The sequence below is a fragment of the Dermacentor albipictus genome, chromosome 5, assembly GCF_038994185.2.
Source record: "Dermacentor albipictus isolate Rhodes 1998 colony chromosome 5, USDA_Dalb.pri_finalv2, whole genome shotgun sequence".
In the NCBI taxonomy this organism is placed as follows: Eukaryota; Metazoa; Arthropoda; class Arachnida; order Ixodida; family Ixodidae; genus Dermacentor; species Dermacentor albipictus.
The window spans coordinates 21,894,557-21,917,907 of record NC_091825.1 but is presented as its reverse complement, the minus strand read 5'-3'; the positions used below and the strand labels follow the sequence as shown (position 1 = coordinate 21,917,907).

General features: G+C 48.4%; 1 long non-coding RNA gene across 1 annotated transcript in view; it reads left to right on the top strand.

Moving 5' to 3' along the window:
* Positions 1-20,760, top strand: part of LOC135898240 (uncharacterized) — an 89,742-nt gene extending 68,982 nt beyond the window's left edge. The window contains exons 4-5 of the long non-coding RNA XR_011514413.1: positions 4,120-4,239; positions 20,561-20,760. This is a non-coding gene — a long non-coding RNA (uncharacterized lncRNA). The remainder of the gene's footprint in view (positions 1-4,119; positions 4,240-20,560) is intronic.
* Positions 20,761-23,351: the final 2,591 nt, after the last annotated feature.

Genomic DNA, 23,351 nt, shown 5'->3' with positions numbered 1-23,351 from the left:
CAGTCAGGTATTCCACGGAGGGCGTCAGGAGACCACTCACGGCGCCGGGGAAACGACGGGATAGTGATACCGGTGGCGTCGGTACACCGAGGCCGTCAGGCCGCCGAGTGTGTCGGGCCAACTATGGGGTCAACAGGTCGGTTGCGCCTTTCCTCCGAAGGGAACTTGGTCGGAAACTCACGCACGTCACTTGGCATAAACAGGGAAAGATGGGCAACGTCCGTTGACTCTGATTCCGGCATGGTCGTGCCAATTTGGGCCGCTAAAGCTGTGAAGAATCGTAGCGTGAAGCATGGCAACTGCATGTCGTCGGGGTGGCTTACCCCCCACCCCCCTGAACAGCCGACGAGCACAACAGCACCACCACCGCCAGATGGTGCACCGGGAGGTCGAGTTGTTCGATGCAGCTCAGCCGGCTTGATGCCTGCATTGTTCAAGGGCATGGGCCGCAGCTTCTGTGAATGAAGATCTCTGGTCCAAGATCTCTTGGCAGGTGGGCTCTGAGTGAACTGCAAGGGGACAAGCTCCGAGGAGTGACCGTTGCCAGGCACACAGAATGCCTCAAGCGCCACGTGCACGTCACTCTCCTCGCCACACTGTAGGTATTCACTGTACAAATTAAAAATAATCTGACAACCCCTTACTGAAAAGAAAACCCTGAAACGCATGGTTCACATGCATTTGGGCAAGAACCCATAAACTTCCAATTATGTGCCCTCTCACGTAGACACAAACGGGTTTACGTAATCAAGCTAAGTATGCATCAGAGCTTCCTCAGGTCAGGTAGGTGAAGGGAGAACTGGCCTTAATTACTTCATGTCCGTATCACTTTGCATCAGATAGCTACATGATCATTACGTAACGACATAATGCGAAATCAACAAAAGGGAAAACTATTTAAAAACCTTATCACGTTACTAAATTGGCTCAGACGGGTCACTTATTCCGCTTTTCTCCTAGCAAACTTCTAAATGATGCTAATAGGACGCAGCGTGATTACAATAAATGACCAAATCCAACCTATGATAACATAACTTCCAAAAAATTGTGCGGATTATCTAAAACAAGTCGCTATTAAATTTACATTACGGCTCTTTATCTTCAGCCTTGATCTCGGTGTAAGGAAAGAAATTAAACCACTGACGCTTTCCCTTCTCCAGCATTTAGCTGTGACGTTACTATGGAGGTAATCAAACTAGAACCAAAAAAACCCTGCCATACCATGAGCAGAAGAGACCAATGATGCCTTCTGTCTAACAAAAGCTCCTTAAACTTAAATGTTCAAAAATACAATATCGTCGAAGAAATTAAAGCTCATGAACGCAAACTGCAAAACGTGCCTCCAAAAGCATTCTTTCAAAAGCAAACATGGCTCGTTATGAGCTCCCACTAAAGCATAACTCAACAAAACTTGCGGAACTTGCGCGTGACCTTCCAAACTGTATGCAACACGGAACCTGTTTGCCTTGCAGTTCTACACGTGTCCTCACGTAAACTGTCCACTTCAAACTATGGAACTAACCTGAGCCGAAAATGCTAATAACCTAAAAAAAAGAGATTGTGGTGTTCCTTACGCCTTGTCAAACGTTCAGCGCTCAAGTAATCTCCTACAAAATGAACCCAAAATAACAGAACGATTTCTCACTCTTCTTCCTGATTTTTTCTCCAGGCCTTAACAAATCCTTTCAGACGAGCTCGAGAGGGTCGTGCCTTCTTGGGTTCACGCAAATTGCGGTCGCGAAGAAGGCAAAACTCGTTCATTTGCCCGAGAAACCTCGTAGCTATGACTTTAGAACACGAGCCTCCGCTTACTAGGGCCTCCGCGAGCCTCCGAGGTTTGCAAAACGCCTCCAACTATCGGAGCACACCATGGTAGCGTCTTTGCATGTCCGAGTCTCACACTGTTTTACAGCGTCCTCCTCCTTTTTCCACAGCCGTCTAGATCCGCTATTTATGCCTGCGTCACCACTGTTCATGGTTTCCACCAATCCGGCGTCAGGACACATGGCGTCAGGAGACCGATCCCGGCGTCCGGGAAACAATGGGGTCGGGCCACCGATAGCGTCGGGAGTTTGGTTGTCCTTTTCCTCCGAAGGGAGCTTCGTTGGAAACGCACGCACCTCACTTGGCACAAACAGGGAAACATGGGGAACGTCCGCTGGCTCCGATTCCGGCATGGTTGTGCCATATTTGGGCTGCTTACAGGTGCGAAGAATCGTAGCGTGAAGCGTAACAACTGCATGTCGCCGGGGTGGCGTACCCTCCCCTGAACGGCCGCCGAGCACAACAGCGTCGTAGACACCAAAGGCGGAAGTCGTAGCGTCTACGTTACATCCAAAATAAAATTTGCACTGCGCGCCACGTTGACAGAAGGCGGAGCGTTGTGGGCACGCCCCACTGCGCCGCAGCCATCGTAGTGCAAGCCATTGAAGAAGGAACGGGACCACAGTGGAGGCCGTGTTTCATTTCCAATAACCCCGATTCTGATGAATGCAATGAACTACTTTCTCCGGCAAAGTATTTCTGAAATGGCCTATTTTCACTTCGAGTACATTTCGCCACTTCCATGTAAAGTGGTTCAGGGCCCCTTTAATATAACATCTTCTCAACTCGGGCTCTAAAAATGGCACCTTATTCTTTACTGCAAAAACATTTTTATCATTCTTTATCTTATCAAGTAGCCACTATATGAACAAACATAACACCCACCTCACTATATGCACCACACTATTGCCTCCTTATTTTTGAAATATGTTTCTTGACAACACATTTTAAACTTGGTAATGACTATCTTTTCCTACGTGATTATCAAGAACTAAGTGTCTACTGTACGTCTTCGTGCACTTCAGCTAAAAGGTCCCTTCTTTCATTGCTTTCTTTGCCCAACCCGCACGAAATTTTTAGAGGTTATCAAATGTTTCCATTTTTATGCACTCCTTATTAAAATATTTTTCTTGATTATAACAGCGTTATTCACGACCGTTGTTCTGTGGACCAATTCCATAGCGATGGCTCAATTATGGTTCATGTCATATTATTAACGTCCCCACTGTATTTTATTATTCCTTTGCTCTGTCACCTGCCCGTGGCTCCTTGGCCCCGTCAAGCTGTGACACAGCTTTCTTGCCATTTATATTTCAATAGAATTATATTATGTCAAGCTCAGAAGATTGTAAAAGGGGTCATATTTTATTAGAATTATATTATGTCAAGCTCAGAAGATTGTAAAAGGGGTCATATTTTATTGGCCCATTGTTTTTAAGAGCGCAATACCGCCTTCAAATCCCGGCGGTTTTCAAACAAGGCCATACTTCGAACTTCAAACATGAATTTTAATTGTTTTCGAGCTTTTAATAGCAGAATACCACTTATGTAGGATGTCAGCCTGTAGCATAGCGCTGATGTTCTCTGGTAATTTCTTGATTCCCTATATCAGGAGCTAAATGACGCTTTCAGATAGAAACAGTTGCTGTTTCTTCGTCGTCGTGCATTGATGGCAATTTAATATTGCGGTTACCCAGCGCATCAAATTATGTTTTCAAGTCTCAGGCAATTCTCTGGTTCGAATATTCGGTCTCAGCATCCCAGCTGATATCCGTCACAATGTCTGTTGCAACGTCAAAATGAAGTACATAATAGCGTGTTATTGAATTGTTCACATTACAAAGCAGTAAAGAAACCTGCCTGACTCTTCATCGAGCATAGATGCCCATTTCCTATAGACATATCGAACAGTGCGGGCAAGCTTGTTGTCTATCGCTACTGTAATATATAAAACCGCACTACACGCAATAAAAATGAATGATAACCTGCTTCATCGAAAAGCAAACACCTGCAATTGGTAAAATGAGATAACTACAATTGAACGTAAACGTCTACGTATACAGGAAGGCTATTTTCGGAAATCAAAATCAACGGATGGCTATCTACGTCAGGTATAAAATTGTTCTGTTATCTCCCACGTTTCTTGACCTATACAAGAAAACATGTCTTGTGTGTTTGAGTGCATTCACTAACATCGGTACGAAAACAACGCTAAGAACTCAATTATTGCGGTTGTGCAGTACACGATCCTTGAAATAAAATATGTACTGTTTGGCATACTCTTGTACTCCACAGGTCTTCATGGTTACTCATTACCACCACCACGTTGGAGATTTCTCTACACAGAAGAAAACTGTACTGTAGTAAAAGTACTACACGAGAAGCCAAGTCCCTCCGAAAGATCCAGCGGAAAGAGTAAGACATATTCGAGCTGTCAAGCGCCAAACAGACATCCAAAACACTATTGTGTGTGTTGGATAGATATGTTCAGTTGAAACGGATATGTTTACCTAGCTTTTCGTCAACAGTCAGGTTACTCGCAACACTCACAACAGTCACATTCACAACAGTCAACTCACAGTCAATACTCACAACACTTTTTTTATGTTGCTATGCTTACCAAGCGTTGACACATGGAGAGCATGTGAGGCGATTTTCCTTGGGCAGTGTTTTAGAGATGCCATTAATCGGCATACAGTTAAGTGCTGTTGTCCGTTAGCTACTGGCCACAATGTCGCATATTCAATTCGAGGCCTCGACAGCGAGATCCGTAAAGGGCGAGTGGTAGGCGAAAACGTTCATTTACAGAGTTTAGGACCACGTTAGGGAGACGTTGCTGATGAAATAAATGTTTCACTACAGTGTGTAGCGAAGCAAGTGTGTTGCTTTTAACCGTGATACGGATGAATACAGCAAACAGGGAACTTATAAAACGCATTATTTCGCCTTTCGTTACAATAGTACATTGTTGAGACTCGGGGTAGCTTTCAGGCAAGGAATCCTTCGTGCCGTATAGATGTGTACGTCCGGGTGTAGGAGTGAAAGATAAGGGATTTATTTTACATTACTTACATATTGAAACAAGTTGTCAGATTCTAGGCAGAGCTCACAAAAGTCTGCAGATGTCAGGACACGTCAGCAAACCTCTCACTGCACCGAAGGCCCCCTTTTAAAGCGTTCTTAAAATGTTCATAACATTATTCTAGTGCAAAAATCTTGCTTCACATATGTGGAACAGTGTTTTCCTCTGCCATATGGGACTCGTTATATTGAAAGGGACAAGGCATTTACAATGTATAGATGCCTAGTTCCCTACACAAGGAAATTCGATTACCTTGTTGCGGCCAATCAGAGGTGTCGTACAGTTCACAGAACTCCGCCTCCTATATCTAGCCTTTCAAGCAAGGACGAGGCAATGCCGAAACCGATATCGTTCGCCTACTTTCACGAAACAGGTCCCGCTCCCTCCACGAAAGTCGTCGACTGGGTTCCTAGCTCTCCGTGACACTCTTGTCAAGGTCCGGAGTTTAGTCTTCTCGCTCGTTACCACTTCCACGAAGGGTGGCGGACGCTGTCGATTCTAAGTGAGTGTCTTTGTTCGCACATCACAGTCGGTGTCGCGCACTGTCGCCATCTCGGCGGCGCTGAATAAAGGGGCTACCTAGAAGAAGCGCCCAGAGTGCTCACTGCCGATTTGGGGTGCAACAATATACTCTGCGGATGGTCACTGAGTGCCTGCCGATAGGCCCTTTAGTGCATAGACAATGCACAGGATATCTCGAGCAAAAAGGGGCCTCTATCTTGGATAGTAGTTAAGACATCTGGGACCGTCACCACGCTACAGCCAAGAACGCAAGCGGCTCTCGAGGTGCCTCCGCGCATCCGCTCACTAGCGCCATGCCCTCTGAACACCATGGCAATGGTCTACAACAGCGGTGACTGGGCGGCCAACCCGTCGGCCGTTGTCTGGACGGGCTACAGCACCGGTCGGGACACCCGCGCACTATGCCTTTGTGGTCAGCTGCCCAGGGACAAAGGAGACGAGATCCCCCCCCCCCCCCAGGCACTGCAGTGCGGCACCCGGCTACCCACTGCGGCCAAATGCCCATGCTACACCTTCCAACTATTCGTCAGTGCTCACCCAACCGACCAAGACGATGGCTATTAGCCCGATACGGTTCGTGACCTCGGAAGACATTCTTTCATCAGGGGGTCTCGCCTCCCTCTAACGTGCACATACATACTGCCGCACCACTAACGACCGGCTCGCTGTCTTATACTCTCCTCGCAACAGCTGCTTAACACGACGACAACGTTTTGAACTACATGATGGATCATCATTTCGGCAAGTTTACCACCCTCCCGGTAACCGACAAGTGCCGGGGATCCCTCGCTCACTTCGACTACAAGTTTTACAACCGTTTCACGATGACACCGCGGCTGACCACTCGGGATTTCAAAAAACCTACCCTCGCCTTCAGGCTCACTGTTTTTTGCCTGATCTGTCCACTAGCGATGCCAAGTACGTCGGTTCATGTGCGTCATGCCAAAACCGAAGATGTTCTACATATTGACACGTGTACTTATCTTTATCGGGCAACCACGTTTGGCCGCCTAACAAATGTTATGGCGCAGCGCAGGACGCGCCTGCATGTAAAAGAAGTTTCTGGAATGTTATCGAGGGTTCCGTACACTGTCTTTCACCGCAACTTGTGTAATCTGATGCTATGTTCAGATTACGTTCGTAAGGCGCCGATTTTTCGTAACATGCGTAAGCGGAAGCGCAACAAGCGTATGCGTCTAGTTCAGACTGCGAACGTAAAGGTACCAACGCGCGCAATTCACGCGAAAATCGTGGGTGAGAGTGTTAAAGGGTCGGCAACATTTACGACTGTGATATTACGACCGTTGCGACACAGCCAATGACCGATAAGCTTTCGGTTTTCAACAACCAGTGACGACACTTCCGTCCTCCCGTCTGCAGACAGCTCCGGGCGCGGGAAGTGCCATTCCGCCATTCCGTGCGCACGATTAGGTTGGCTGTGTTCGTGAAAATTTGTGTGTGCGCCTTGTGAGACTGTATTCAGTTCATCTGGTTTATCCGCCGAGGAAATCGATGGCCGCAGATGCGTGCTCCGAACTTCGATGAGTGGTCTCACTAGGTTTTCAAGGAAGCGGAACTACTGAGGCGACATGCGCATGAAGTTATGAAACATCGCAGCGTCCCCAACTCGGAGCTTGGCGAAAACGTTGTGAATATCGCCGTCCACGGCCCTGTCGAGAAATACCTGCCGCACCCAAACCCTGCCGCGTCGCCTTCGTCGTCTTTGGGCGATAGAATACACGACTATAAGTTTGTTTTGAACGTGAATTTCTTCGATCTCGGCCAGCGCTCGCATATTGACAGGAGCCATATTGGACCGCTGGTAACGTCGATTCTGCAGCTCCAAATTTTATTGGCCTGTTGTAAAAGCCGTACTTTATGCAGCAGTAAATGTGAACAAAAGTGCCGGCTTAACTGCCGTAACGTTTTTTACAGCCGTTACGTTCGATACGCCGAAAGAGCTGTTACGCGCGTTACGACCGTAGTGTGAACATAGCTTGATTGCATGTATGCGTGACGCGTATAGTGTAGAACTGTATGCAAGACACGCGGGTCCCCTCGGTTAATCTGGAACATTCGACGACTGATCTATATAAGCTGACGCGCTTGACCCGCTGATCAGATTTTTCGACGATCGCCGACTGTGTTCGCCGCTCTCGTTGTGCTATAAGTGTAGCCTGTTTTGTGGGCACAAGTTCGCCTAATAACATCTAGTTTTGCCTTTCACAGTATTGCTACTGTGTTCTTAACGTCACCACCACGTAACATCTGGTGGAGGTGCTTTACGTTCATGTACCGGACGCCCCCGACAAGCCGTAATCCAAGCCCAGACCACAAAGACAACACCAGCGCCGTCCCGGAACATCGAGCAAGCCGCCGGCTGCAGCAGCTGCCTCCGGAACACGGAATTCTACCAGAGACGACCAAGAAGACCGTCAGGGTAGTTCGTCCAGAGACGACCAACAAAAAAGCCCCAATAGCAGCCGGAGCAGCCCCAATAGTTCTGCAGCAGCCCAGGGAGCCACCGGCGTTCCGCGGTTCCACATTTGAGGACCCGGAAAGCTGGCTGGAGACGTATGAGAGGGTCGCTGCGTTTAACAGTTAGGACAGTGACGACAAGCTGCGGCATGTCTATTTCGCACTGGAAGACGCCACCAGGACCGGGTTCGAGAATCGAGAAGCCACCTTAACGACGTGGGACCTGTTCCGAAGCGGCATCTTGCAAACGTTTACAAGCGTCGTGCGAAAAGAGCGAGCCCAAGCCCTACTAGAAACCGGAGTGCAGCTGCCAAACGAGACAATCGCGATCTTCACGGAGGAGATGGCCCGTCTTTTCCGGCACGCCGACCCGGAAATGTCAGAGGAGAAAAAATTCGGCTTGCTGATGCGGGGCGTCAAGCAAGAACTTTTCGCCAGACTTATCCGTAACCCACCGAAGACCGTAGCTGAGTTTTCTGCAGAGGCATCGATGATCGAAAAATCTCTCGAGATGCGCACCCGGCAATATAACCGCCAGGGGCTCACGCCGCAGTACGCCATCCAAGGACTGGATTCCGTCGACCTTCAGGAGACTATCAGGGCCATTGTGCGCGAAGAACTGCGCAAGGCCCTGCTTTCGTCGCAGCCCCAAGTGGCTTCGATTGCCGACATCGTGAAAGAAAAGGTGCACCGAGCGCTTGGAGTTCCCGAGCTGCAACCACAATTACCACAGCCACAGCCAGAAGCGATGACATATGCCGCGTTCGCACGCCGTCAAGGTCCCCCTCCACGACCACGCCAGGGCCCTGCAACGACGCAATTCCGTCGTCCGCCGCCACCACCGCCAACACGCCCGCCCGTCGCCCAGCGCTACACGAGGAAGACGGACATATGGGGAGCCCCCGACCACCGCCCGCTCTGCTATCACTGCGGAGAAGCCGGCCATGTGTATCGCCGATGCTGATACCGGGAGATTGGACTACGAGGTTTGCCGTCAACGCTCCGCGCCCGCAGCAAGGTGAACGCCCTCGCGATATCGCCGACTACCTCGCCGCTACTCAGGGGAACTCTCGACGACCGTCGCGTTCGCCATCACCAGGCCGCTACCTCTCGCCGCAGCGCCGACCACACACTGGCCCAACCCGAGGCTGGTCAGTGAGCCCATATCCGCAAAACTAAAAGCAGCAACCGATGGAGGTGCGGTTGCTGTTCGTCGAACTGACGAAGATCCTCTGCCGCCGACGAAGACGACGAAGAAACCATCTCGACGACCTAATGACGACACGCCGTCGTCCCGACGAAGTCAGGAAGCCAAGACTACACCGACGAAAGACGACTTGACGACGCGATGTTCCAACTTTAGTTCAACAAGACGCAGCCGTGATCCGACGCCAAGACCCAACTGCAACGTCAGACAAAGAACCACCGACCTCGACGTACTTCTCGACGGCCACGCAGTCACGGCCTTAGTCGACCCAGCGGCCGATTACTCCGTGATGAGTGGACACATCGCCGCCCAGTTGAAGAAGGTTAAGACTGCATGGGAGGGCCCTCAAATTCGGACCGCTGGAGGACACCTCACCACGCCGACTGGCATCTGCACGGCAAGAATAACCATTCATGACCGGACTTACCCTGCCACCTTCATTATCCTCCAACAGTGTTCACGAGACGTCATTATCGGCATCGCCTTCCGGAACCAACACGGCGCAATCATAGACCTGAAGTCAAAATCGATAACGCTGTCGGAAGTTCAAGCGATACCACCGGAGAGCTTTCGTAGTCACCACGCCTTGAATGTTCTCGAAGATCAAGTGAGCATCCCGCCTCGCTCGAGCATTGTTATTTCGGTCGGCACCGAAACACCCGCTGACGTAGAAGGTGTCATCGTAGGCGACCATCGTTTACTGCTAGACCGTGAAATTTGCGTCGCAAGAGGGATCGCTCGACTGCATGGAGGGAAAACTGAAGTGTTGCTGACAAACTTCAGCCAGGAGTTCAAGCACATCAACAAGGGCACGACGATCACCTACATCGAGGAAATTCTGGAAGCCAGTAATGCGTTTATGCTCTAGGATTCCGCCGCATCTACCCCGACGACGATGGCTCCCGAATCAGACTACGACATTAATCCAAGTCTCCCCGTGATTAGGCAACAGCAGCTCAGAAGTCTGCTCCGACGATACAAAGGCTGCTTTTCGACGTCATCGAAGAATCGACAGACACCAGTCGCCAGGCATCGCATAATTACCGAGGAGTACGCTCGACCACTCCGCCAGAGCCTTTACCGAGTTTCGCCGCGAAAACGTGCAGCTATAAATAAACAAGTCGACGAAATGCTGCGCAACGACATCATCCAGCCGTCCAAAATCCCGTGGGCATGCCCTGTTGCCATGGTAAAGAAAAAGGACGGAACCCTACGTTTCTGCGTCGATTATCGTCGTCTGAACAAGATCACGAAGGACGTATACCCCCTCCCACGAATAGACGACGCATTGGATCGGCTTTCCAACGCTAAATACTTCTCGTCGATGGACCTCAAGTCTGGCTATTGGCAAATAGAAGTCGACGAAGGCGACCGCGAAAAGACGGCCTTCATCACCACAGACGGCCTCTACGAGTTCAAGGTTATGCCATTCGAACTGTGCCCGGCGTCTGCAACGTTCCAGCGTGTCATGGACACGGTGTTAGCAGGATTGAAGTGGCAGACCTGTCTCGTTTATTTGGATGACGTCGTCGTCTTCGCCGGAAATTTCGACGATCACCTCAGGCGGCTTGCGACAATACTAGAGGCCATCAAGTCGTCAGGGCTTACTCTGAAGCCGGAAAAATGCCGCTTCGCTTACGATGAGCTTCTGTTCCTAGGCCACGTAATGAGCAAGTCTGGTGTCCGTCCAGACCCACAAAAGACAGCTGCCATCGCACAGTTCCCGCAACCCATCAACAAGAAGGCAGTGCGTAGATTCCTTGGCATGTGTGCCTACTACAGGCGCTTTGTCAAAGACTTTTCACGCATCGCCGAGCCGTTGACACGTCTAACTAAATGTGATGTTGAGTTCAAGTGGGAAACGCCGCAGGCCGACGCATTTGAAGAACTCAAATGACTCATGCAGTCGCCGCCGGTACTTGCGCACTTCGACGCGTACGCCGATACAGAAATCCATACTGACGCCAGTAGCCTAGGCCTCGGTGCCGTTCTAGTCAAGAGGAGAAATGGAGTCGAACAGGTGATAGCTTACGCTAGCCGGTCACTGTCAAAAGCGGAAGGCAACCATTTTACGACCGAAAAGGAATGCCTCGCCATCGTTTGGGCTACAGCTAAATTTCACCCTTATCTTTATGGCAGGCCATTCAAAGTCGTCAGTGACCATCACGCGTTGTGTTGGCTAGCGAATATAAAGGATCTTTCAGGACGACTGGCGCGGTGGAGCCTCAGACTACAAGAATACGACGTCACTGTAACCTACAAGGCCGAACGAAAACACTCCGATGCCGATTACCTATCACGCGCCCCCATTGACCCGCCGCCGCAAGATGACGAAGATGACGACGCCTTCCTTGGAATGATAAGCGCGGAAGACTTCGCTGAACAGCAACGGGCAGACCCGGAGCTAAAAGGCCTCATCAAATATTTGGAAGGGCACACCGCCGTTGTCCCCAGGGCATTTAGGTTTAGATTATCTTCCTTCACGCTTCAAAACAATCTACTCGTGAAGAAGAACTTCTCGCCAGTCCGCGCCAACTACCTTCTTGTTCTCCCGTCAGGACTTCGTCCAGAAGTATGGCACGCCCTACATGACGATCCCACCGCTGGACACCTCGGATTTTCCCGGACACTATCGAGGATACAAGAAAAGTATTATTGGCCGCGCCTGACCGCCGACGTCGCCTGTTATGTCAGAACATGCCGAGACTGTCAGCGACGCAAGACACCACCGACAAGGCCAGCCGGATTACTACAGCCAATCGACCCTCCTTGCCGACCATTCCAGCAGATCGGGATGGACTTGCTGGGACCCTTTCCGACGTCAATAACCGGAAATAAGCGGATCGTCGTGGCGACGGACTACCTTACCCGCTTCGCTAAAACTAAAGCACTGCCGAAAGGTAGCGCAGCTGAAGTGGCGAAATTCTATGTCGAAAACATCCTGCTGCGACATGGCGCCCCAGAAGTCCCCATCACCGACAGACGAACGGCCTTTACAGCGGAGCTCACCCAAGCCATTCCGAAATACAGTCAGACAAGGCACAGGTGGACAACAGCATACCACCCGCAGACGAATGGTCTTACGGAGCGGCTGAATAAGACCCTCGCCGACATGCTAGCGATGTACATCGGCGTCCAACACAAGACCTGGGATGCCTCCCTGCCGTACGTCACATTCGCGTACAACACGGCGGTGCAAGAAACAACACAGATCACGCCCTTCAAGCTGGTTTACGGCAGGAACCCGACGACGACGCTCGACGCCATGCTGCCGCACGTAACTGACGAGGAGAATCTTGACGTCGCCACCTATCTGCAGCACGCCGAAGAAGCTCGACAGCTCGCCCGCCTACGGATCAAGAACCAGCAGCGTACCGACAGCCGACACTACAACCTCCGACGACGCTTCGTCGAGTACCAGCCCGGCGACCGTGTTTGGGTATGGACCCCGATACGCCGACGAGGACTGAGTGAGAAACTACTGGGACGCTATTTCGGACCCTACAAGGTCATCCAACGTATTGGCGCACTGGACAATGAGGTCGTGCCAGACAGCATTTCGAATTCACAGCGTCGCCGCGCACTATCTGAAGTGGTCCACGTGGTGCGCCTTAAACCCTTTTATAGACGCTGACGAACTTCCTTATTTTGTTGTTTTCTTTGCTACGAGTGCTTCTTTTTTTATTACATTCGTTTGTTTCCAGCATCGGATCGATGCTTATCTTTATCGGGCTACCACGTTTGGCCGCCTAACAAATGTTAGGGCACAGCGCAGGACGCGCCTGCATGTAAAAGAAGTTTCTGGAATGTTATCGAGGGTTCCGTACACTGTCTTTCACCGCAACTTGTGTAATCTGATTGCATGTATGCGCGACGCGAATAGTGTAGAACTTTGTGGAAGACACGCGGGTCCCATCGGTTAATCTGGAACATTCGACGACTGATCTATATAAAAGCCGATGCGCTTGACCCGCTGATCAGATTTTTTGACGATCGCCGACTGTGTTCGCCGCTCTCGTTGTGCTGTAAGTGTAGCCTGTTTTGTGGGCACAAGTTCGCCCAATAACATCTAGTTTTGCCTTTCACAGTACTTCTACTGTGTTCTTAACGTCAGCACTACGTGACAATAACTTCCCTCCGGCATTTGCAGCCATTGCTGTACCCGTCCGTTCCCGTCGAATGAGGAGGCATATACTAATACGGAGCCCTTCCGCTTACACCCGCGGGTCACCGCTGCATTGTTACTGCCGTGGACCATCTCACTCGGTACGCTGACACGGCAGCTCCTCCTTCTGGCACTGCCTCTGAAGTTGCCGAGGTTAATCTGCATGTCATTATCTTGCACCACGGTGCGCCTCGTGTTCTTCTGAGTGGCCGTGGCTAGGCATTTCTTTCCTATGTCCTTGCTGAAGTCCTGCAGGCCTCTAACACCATCCACATAAGACTACATCAGCGTATCACCCCCAAACCTATGGTCTTACCTTGTGTTTCCATCGAACTCTTCCCGACAAGATCTCCATGTAAGGTAAACCCGGCCGCAAAAGCTGGGGTACTATACTTCCTTTCGTCACGCTTGCTTATAACACCGCTATTTATCAGCAGCAGCAGCCACAGCGGCAACATGGTTACACCCACTGCAGGGCAAAGGCATCTCCCATACTTCTCTAACTACTCCGGCCATGTACTAATTGTGCCCATGTAATCCCTGCAAACTTCTTAATCACAACCGCCAACCTAACTTTCTGCCGCCCCCTGCTACGCTTCCCTTCCCATGGAATCTAGTCCATAATCCTTACTGACCATCGGTTATCTTCCCTCGTTATTACATGACCTGGCCATTCCCGATTCTTTTTCTTGATTTTAACTAATATGTCATTAACTTGCTGTTCTTCTCGCACCCAATCTGCTCTTTTCTTATCCCTAACCTTAGACCCATCATTCTTCTTTCCATAGCTCGTTGCGTCATCCTCATCTTAAGTGGAACCCTTTTCGTAAGCCTCTAGGTTTCTGCCCCGTACCTGAGTACTGGTAAGACAGAGCTGTTAGACACTTTTCTCTTGAGGGATAATGGCAGCCTGCTGTTCATGATCTGAGAATACCTACAAAACGCACCCCAACCCATTCTTATTCTTCTGATTATTTCAGCCTCATGATACGGATCCGTGGTCCCTACCTGCCCTAAGTAGATGTATTCCCTTACCACTTCCAATGCCTCGCTGCCTATTGTAAATTGCTGTTCTCTTCCGAGACTGTTAACCATTACTTTAGTTTTCTGCAGATTAATTTTAGACCCACTCTTCTGCTTTATGTCTCCAGGTCAATGAGCATGCATTGGAATTGGTCTCCTGAGTTACTAAGCAAGGCAATATCATCAGCGAATCGCAAGTTGCTGAGGTATTCTCCATTAACCCTTAACCCCAATTCCTTCCAATCCAGGTCTATGAATGCCTTCTGTAAACGCGCTGTGAATAGCATTGGAGAGATCGTAATCTCCCTGCCTGATGCCTTTCTTTATTGGGATTTTGTTGCTTTCTTTATGGAAGACTACGGTGGCTGTGGAGCCGCTATAGATATTTTTCAGTATTTTTACATACAGCTCGTCTACACCCTGATTCCGTAATGCCTCCATGACTGCTGAAGTTTCGACTGAATCAAACGCTTTCTCGTAATCAATGCAAGCTATATATAAGGGTTGGTTATACTCCGCACATTTCTCTATCACCTGATTGATAGTGTGAATATAGTCTATTGTTTAGTAGCCTTTACGGAATCCTGCCTGGTCGTTTAGTTGACAGAAGGCTAAGGTGTTCATGATCTTATTTGCGATTACCTTAGTAAGTGCTTTGTAGGCAATGGACAGTAAGCTGATTGGTCTATAATTTTTCAAGTCTTTGGCGTCCCCTTTCCTATGGGTTAGGATTATGTTATCGTTCTTCTAAGATTCCGGTACGCTCGAGGTCATGAGTCATTGCGTATACAGGGTGGTCAGTTTTTCTAGAACAATCTGCCCACCATCCTTCAAGAAATCTGCTGTTACCTGATGGTCCCCAGCTGCCTTCCCCCTTTGCATAGCTACCAAGGCGTTCTTGACCTCTCCCGGCGTTACTTGTAGGATTTCAAGTTCCTCTAGACTATTCTCTCTCACCTTATCGTCCTGGGTGTTACTGGTACTGTACAAATCTCTATAGAACTGTTCAGCCACTTGAACTATCTCATCCATATTAGCAACGATATTGCCGGCTTTGTCTCTTAACGCATACAGCTGATTCTTGCCTCATCATCATCATCATCAGCCTGGTTACGCCCACTGCAGGGCAAAGGCCTCTCCCATACTTCTCCAACAACCCCGGTCATGTACTAATTGTGGCCATGCCGTGCCTGCAAACTTCTTAATCTCATCCGCCCACCTCACTTTCTGCCGCCCCCTGCTACGCTTCCCTTCCCTTGGGATCCAGTCCGTAACCCTTAATGACCATCGGTTATCTTCCCTCCTCATTACATGTCCTGCCCATGCCCATTTCTTTTTCTTGATTTCAACTAAGATGTCATTAACTCGCGTTTGTTCCCTCACCCAATCTGCTCTTTTCTTATCCCTTAACGTTACACCTATCATTCTTCTTTCCATAGCTCGTTGCGTCGTCCTCAATTTGAGTAGAACTCTTTTCGTAAGCCTCCAGGTTTCTGCCCCGTAGGTGAGTACTGGTAAGACACAGCTATTATATACTTTTCTCTTGAGGGATAATGGCAACCTGCTGTTCATGATCTGAGAATGCCTGCCAAATGCTCCCCAGCCCATTCTTATTCTTCTGATTATTTCCTTCTCATGATCCGGATCCGCCGTCACTACCTGCCCTAAGTAGATGTATTCCCTTACGACTTCCAGTGCCTCGCTGCCTATTGTAAATTGCTGTTCTCTACCGAGACTGTTAAGCATTACTTTAGTTTTCTGCAGATTAATTTTTAGACCCACTCTTCTGCTTTGGCTCTCCAGGTCAGTGAGCATGCATTGCATTTGGTCCCCTGAGTTACTAAGCAAGGCAATATCATCCGCGAATCGCAAGTTACTAAGGTATTCTCCATTAACTTTTATCCCCAATTCTTCCCAATCCAAGTCTCTGAATACCTCCTGTAAGCACGCTGTGAATAGCATTGGAGATATCGTATCTCCCTGCCTGACGCCTTTTTTTATTGAGATTTTGTTGCTTGCTTTATGGAGGACTACGGTGGCTCTGGAGCCGCTATAGATATCTTTCAGTATTTTTACATACGGCTCGTCTACACCCTGATTCCGTAATGCCTCCATGACTGCTGAGGTTTCGACAGAATCGAACGCTTTCTCGTAATCAATGAAAGCTATATATAAGGGTTGGTTATATTCCGCACATTTCTCTATCACCTGATTGATAGTGTGAGTATGATCTATTGTTGAGTAGCCTTTACGGAATCCTGCCTGGTCCTTTGCATGACAGAAGTCTAGGGTGCTCCTGATTCTATTTGCGATTACCTTAGTAAATAGTTTGTAGGCAACGGACAGTAAGCTGAACGGTCTATAATTTTTCAAGTCTTTGGCGTCCCCTTTCTTATGGATTAGGATTATGTTAGCGTTCTTCCAAGATTCCGGTACGCTCGAGGTCATGAGGCATTGCGTATACAGGGTGGCCAGTTTCTCTAGAACAATCTGTCCCCCATCCTTCAACAAACCTGCTGTTACCTGATCCTCCCCAGCTGCCGTCCCCCTTTGCATATCTCCCAAGGCTTTCTTTACTTCTTCCGGGGTTACCCTTGGGATTTCGAATTCGTCTAGACTATTTTCTCTTCCATTATCGTCGTGGGTGCCACTGGTACTGTATAAATCTCTATAGAACTCCTCAGCCACTTGAACTATCTCATCCATATTAGTAATGATATTGCCGGCTTTGTCTCTTAACGCATACACCTGATTCTTGCCAATTCCTAGATTATTCTTCACTGCTTTTAGGCTACCTCCGTTCCTAAGAGCCTGTTCAATTCTATCCATATTATAGTTCCTTATGTCAGCTGTCTTAGGCTTGTTGATTAACTTAAAAAGTTCTGCCAGTTCTATTCTAGCTGTAGGGTTAGAGGCTTTCATACATTGGCGTTTCTTGATCAGATATTTCGTCTCCTGCGATAGCTTACTGGTATCCTTACGGAGTTACCACGGAATTTTATTGCACACTCCTTAATCATGCCCATAAGATTGTTGTTCATTGCTTCAACACTAAGGTCCTCTTCTTGAGTTAAAGCCGAATACCTGTCCTATAGCTTGATCCGAAATTCCTCTATTCTCCCTTTTACCGCTACTCATTGATCGGCTTCTTATGTACCAGTTTCTTCCATTCCCTCCTCAAATCTCAGGCTAATTCGAGTTCTTACCTTCCTATGGTCACTGCACCGCACCTTGCCAAGCACGTCAACATCTTGTATGATGTCAGGGTTAGCGTAGAGTATAAGGTCTATTTCATTTCTAGTCTCGCCGTTCGGGCTCCTCCACGTCCACTTTCGGCTACCCGCTTGCTGAAGAAGGTATTCATTATCCGTATATTTTTCTGTTCTGCAAACACCGCTGTTTACTGAACGACAAATACAGCCCCTTTTTCCATGTGTGCGGCCGTGCACCGTCTTTTGTTTTGAACACCCCCTTTCTATCTACGCCTTCTGTCCCATCCACATCTCTTGCCGAAGAGTTCGCCGCCCGCATCACCCACTGCGTGAGATTGCACGCGCCAACACCGCGACCATTTAGGACAAAAGGAAAGTCCATTGCGATGGGATGCGTCGTGTCATATCGTTTTTTCCCAGGCGACGAAGTCCTCCTGTGGACACCTGTTCGAGTACCGAACGCTGTGAAGCACTTCTTCACAGGTATCTCTGCCCGTACATCGTGCTTCAACGAACATCTGCCGTCAACTACCGCGTCGCTCCTGTTTGCTCGGCTAGTGACCGCCATTGCCACAGCACCGAAATCGTTCGCGTCTCTCACCTGAAACCGTATCTTCGGTGTTCGTACCTTTTCTGATTTCCTGACCATTTCGTGAAGGGAGGAAGTTAGTGTGAGTGCAAGCTGTGTAGTTCATCATCGTCTTCATCTGTACGTGCATCTGGATATCCCCATCCCGGTAATCATCATCACCATTTTGTCTGGCTGAGACTGACTGAGTGACTCGCGTGGTTGCGTTACAAAATAAGAGCTCTGTCTTCGTACCAGGCGTCGTCTTACAATACTTACAATGGTAACTTACACTAGCCTCCTCAAATAAATGTTCAAATAGGTTTCAGCTGGCGCACAATAAATTCATAACCGCTGTGAATTACCTAACATGGTGCGCAGAGGCCTGTGTCACGGCTCGTAATATCATTACATCGTTTAGCTCTCTCATATTACGTCGGTTTGTTTGCCAGAGCACCTCTATAACCATCAGAACCATTTTTATCTCCAGTTGAAGTTCTCGTTCAACATTTTTGCCGCAACAATCCAGCGGACAACCTTCAACCAACGAGATTACAGAATAAATCAGAGGCACACTTGATTGCGTAGTGTATTAGAAACGTACTTCAGCAATACTTCCGCACGTGCTACCAACAATTCATCTCTCTCCGCCACACCACAGTCTAAAGTGGGCTATCATGTGCAGGATAGCTCTCAGCTAACTGAAAACATCATCTGAAAATATACCAGGATAAGCATTCCTCAAGGCTGCGACACGTCTCCTTTCCTAATGTGGCACTCTTGAGCGGCTATCAATGTGGTGTTATACCCGTTGTCCTTGCAGACTTTCTTTATATGGCGGTCCGTTACGCATCCTAAGCCTAAAACCTCCGATTACCTACAAAATCAATTCAGTGATGCCTTTGTACCACACATGATGACATACATGCCTGCCTATGGATATCATCATCATCATTCATCATTTATTATTCCCTTAAGGGTCCCTTCAGGGACATTACATAAGGGCGAGAGACAGCGATGGGAAAGTGCCATACATCAGCTAAAGAAGCAATGGTAACAGAAAAATAAATAATAACCTGTGTAGAAAACATCAGGTATAAACAGAACAATGAAAATATATCAAACTGAGTAGCAATAAATTAAAAGAAAACTGTACACGTAAATGTGAAAAACGCTAAACATAAGTGGCAAAAAAGGAGAGAAGGAAAAATAGGCGATGACACAAGCAAGTCGAATTGCTGGAAGAGGAAACGTGAGGAAAAGTGGCTATTTTGGGTGGAAATGGTCTGATAGTAACTGTCTAAATTTGGAGGGATTTGACTCTAAAACCACGACTTCGGGAAGATTGTTCCATTTTTTATAGCGATGGGGAGGAAGGATTTCTTGATGGCGTTGGAAGAACCATGTAAACACTGTATGCTAAGGGAGTTAAACAAACGGTGAGATGAGCGTAACGGAGCATGTATTAAGTTCTTGCGCAGTGCAGGAAAGTTAAAGTATAATTTATAAAAAGGACAGAGCATTGCAAGTTTCCGGTGAAGTGCTAGGGGTTCGAGTCCGAGACACAATTGCATGTCAGTAACGCTGTGCCAAGGTGAGTACCGGGAAGTTATGAAGCGGGCTGCCTGGTTCTGAATGGCTTCGAGCGACTGAATCAAATAAACCTGGTGAGTAAACCTGGTGAGTGGTCCAACGTATTAGGTCATGTCGCTAAACACATGGTTCCCACGATTCCCCAAAATGGCCATCTTCACGCGAAGGCTATTATAAACCTGTCGGAAAGCTTACTTCACTGGATCGTTGTCAATCAACACTGCGGTATTTCCTCAGCCTGTGTGCGCAAGGATATTATCACACACGTGTACGCCGTCCCTTCACATCCGGTACAAATCTCTGCCTCTTCGTCTATCTGTCATTTATTCTACAATGTTATGTTCGCGCACGTCTACAGCATACAGCACGTCTACAGCCTAACTTAAGTTAAACTAAACGCGTGCATCATTTCAGAGTAAAACATTACTAATGCACATACGATGTCACCGCAGATTCGTAGAGACGATCTCGTAAACGTGTAAAATGTTCACAACAGAAGTCTTGAGTTTTGTGGCATCAGATTATCAGTGTTTGTCTCTATAATAAAAAATGCGACCACGGAGAAGAAAAAACGCAGGACAGATTCCTAACTTCAACTGGTCATACCACACCGTATATAACAAGTTAATTTTAGCGCTCTTTCCTCTGTATTTTGCCTTGCCGGTTGTTTTTTTATCGCGCTTGTGTTTGTACTAGCGTCCTAAAACTCAGCAAAATACCAAAGTTGCCTTTTCTAGCAATCCGACCAAATGATTACACTATCATAAAGTGGGTGCCTAATTGCACGAGAGCTGAAGCTGGATTGGCATGTGCAAGAACTCAGAAATAAACAAACTTATATTGAGAAATGACCGAGCTTGTGCTAATTTTCTTGGTTTTCTTACAGGAGAATCAACACAGATATCCAAATATTGTGAGCTGTGGGCTGTGCAATGGAACCAATGGAAAAGTAATTCATACAAACCGGCAGAAAGTAGCAGCCTTTGTGAGGAAGCGTTCAGCAGCATGTGCGAAAATAAGAGCGTCTACACAGTGTTAGATAGCAGATTTTGCTGACCGAAGCAAATAAATGTAATGAATTTCTTAGCTGTTTTCAGTATCTTATTTTATTCACGAATACCATTGCCTGGTGGGTATATTATTGAACATGAGAAACAGGAAAAAGATGGTGGAGTGGCATATCGATGTAGAGAACAGATGAGAAGGGTGTTCCATAAGCGAACTCGGTAGAAGCAGCACTTGGGGTAGAAACTTACCTATGGCGAATTTTCATATATTGCGTAGCATTCTTTCGAATTATCTATTATGATGCTTACATTCTACCCTTAAAAGCAAGACAACAGTATTTTAAGACATAGGCAACTCCGTGTAATACAGCGCACACTAGGACAATCTCCCCATAAACTTGTTTTGCCAGCAATCCTGTGTTCGGTTAATGAAGGAAATTTCGTTGTAACGTATTCTTTTTCTGGCATAATTTGCCCGTCGATGCCCTCGCCAGCTTTTTAACGTGTCCTCTTTATGAGCTGTTCTCTCTTGGAGACGCAATTGTCTGGTTGCTTGCGCTTTCCGCGCGTGCCTTGCTTACGCAAGCTCTCGCCTGTTTTTGAACTGCGCCTTCGTAAGGCCTGCGTTTCGCATACGTTTCCCCGCTCCATTTAGACGTCTCCGTTTCTAGTCACTGAGCAGTTTCTTCGGGCACGCCATAGTCACAAAATTTTAGAGCACACCCTTTATTGCCGAAACACAGTCAATCCGCCCGTCCGTTCCGCCCTCGTCCACGTGCGTGCGGTCGCTCTCGGGTCATATGGCCCACAGACGCACGACCGTTCGCTACGTTGCCATACGCACGCCTGCTCGTCTCTCATTGGTTAGTCCCAGGCGGACGGCTTCGGCCGTCGTTACGGCAAACATGGCGCTTGCTCGAAGCGAAGCGGGGACGCGAGGCCTAAGCTACAGCCACGTTAGAAACACTAATTTTTTTCTCTTTCTTTCTGATTTTTACTAAAGTTATACAACACCCACGGAGATAGTCATCGAAGGCAGCAAACCACTGCACCCTTTCAGGTCTGATCAGTGCGTGCGATCGCCGACAGAAACAGAGAACAGAGCGAAGCAAATACAGAAGAAATTCGCCAGTGACAAGGACGCAGTGTTCGTAGACGCGGCTGGATACAGTCGCAGACGGGGATTTACGGCAGCCGTAATCGATAGGAATAAACGGTGCAAGACGTGCGCGACGATACGCACCACAAGTAACGAGATAGCTGAAGAAGTAGCCATAGCGCTCGCAGCAGCTCAGACTAACTCGACTGTGATAGTCAGCGGCTCTCACACGGCAATAAGAAACTTTGCCAACGGCCGAATCTCCCCGGAGGCACTACGAATTCTTCTTGCAGGAGGCCGAAATTACAAAAGAAAGATATACATCACCTGGACACCGGCTCACACCCTCGTGGAGGACGGCAACAACGCGGCGGCACACGACGCGGCTCGAGGGCTTACGGACCGAGCCGCAGTCGCAAGTGACGCCCCGACACCCTCCGGACGTGACGGTGTAGTAAATGAGTGGGAGTGGGAGGACAGAATGACAACATATAATGACATTACGAAACATTATAGGTTAGAGAGGCGCATGTTCCCGCGACCTCACGCTAAATTGACAAAAAAGCAGTCTGTCGCATGGCGGCAGTTACAAACTAGGACGTATCCGAATCCTGCGCTCTCGCACATCATATATCCGGATGTATATCCTACGGACAAATGGAAAACATGTGAATCCAGAGCCACTCTGGAGCATATATTATGGGAATGCCGATGGATAAATAACAAAAAAGAAAACGCGGCCTCTAGCAGCAGCCTTCTCACGCGCTGGGAAGCCGCGCTGCTCAGCCCCGCCCTCGAAGATCAATTATGGGCCGTCCAGCGGGCCGAGGATACCGCCAGGACCCAAGAACTCCTGGCCGTCACCTAGGCGGGGCCTTTGGCCCTCCCCACCAACTCGCAGGGCACACAATAAAGTTCTTTACTCCTCCTCCCCCATCGACTTCCTAATTTCTTGTGCCGTGCTTCGAGAGTGCATTGAAAACGAGAAGTCCATCACATACACGTGCATTCTGAGCACGAGACATGGTCAGGGCGTGGCGAGATAAAAAGTTTCCGATTGGCGCACCCAGCGCACGCGACTCGTGTGTGTCCTGCATGTGCGGGCGGTTCGCTGCCGCGAAGAGGTGAACGCCAGTCCTTTACAACTTTCATAAGTTATCACACAATCAGTAGTGACAAGTTTTTATTGCTTCGTTATCGCTGTCATTCCGCGTGTGCTACACTGCGTGTGAGCCGTCTTGCCGGCTGGAATGCGCCGTGGCGACCGCGAAGTTCCAGCTATTTTCTCACTGCTTCGAGTTTGTTCGCAAGATACAAATCGTTATGTATATGTGTGATGTATTGCAGAGTTACTGGGTCTAAAAGTATTCGTTTCATGCAATTTGCATTTGCGCAGAAGTGAACTGTGCATCAGTGTTGCCGATCGCGTTTTCTTATGTAGTACCCGGATATAGAAGCTCTATCACACTGGCCTTTTCTGCTTCATACATGGGTCGTTTGTTTCAAATGTTACTGCACTCTTGATGACTCTTCTATCATTAGGGGAATGTGGGGAACATCATAGCAGTTAC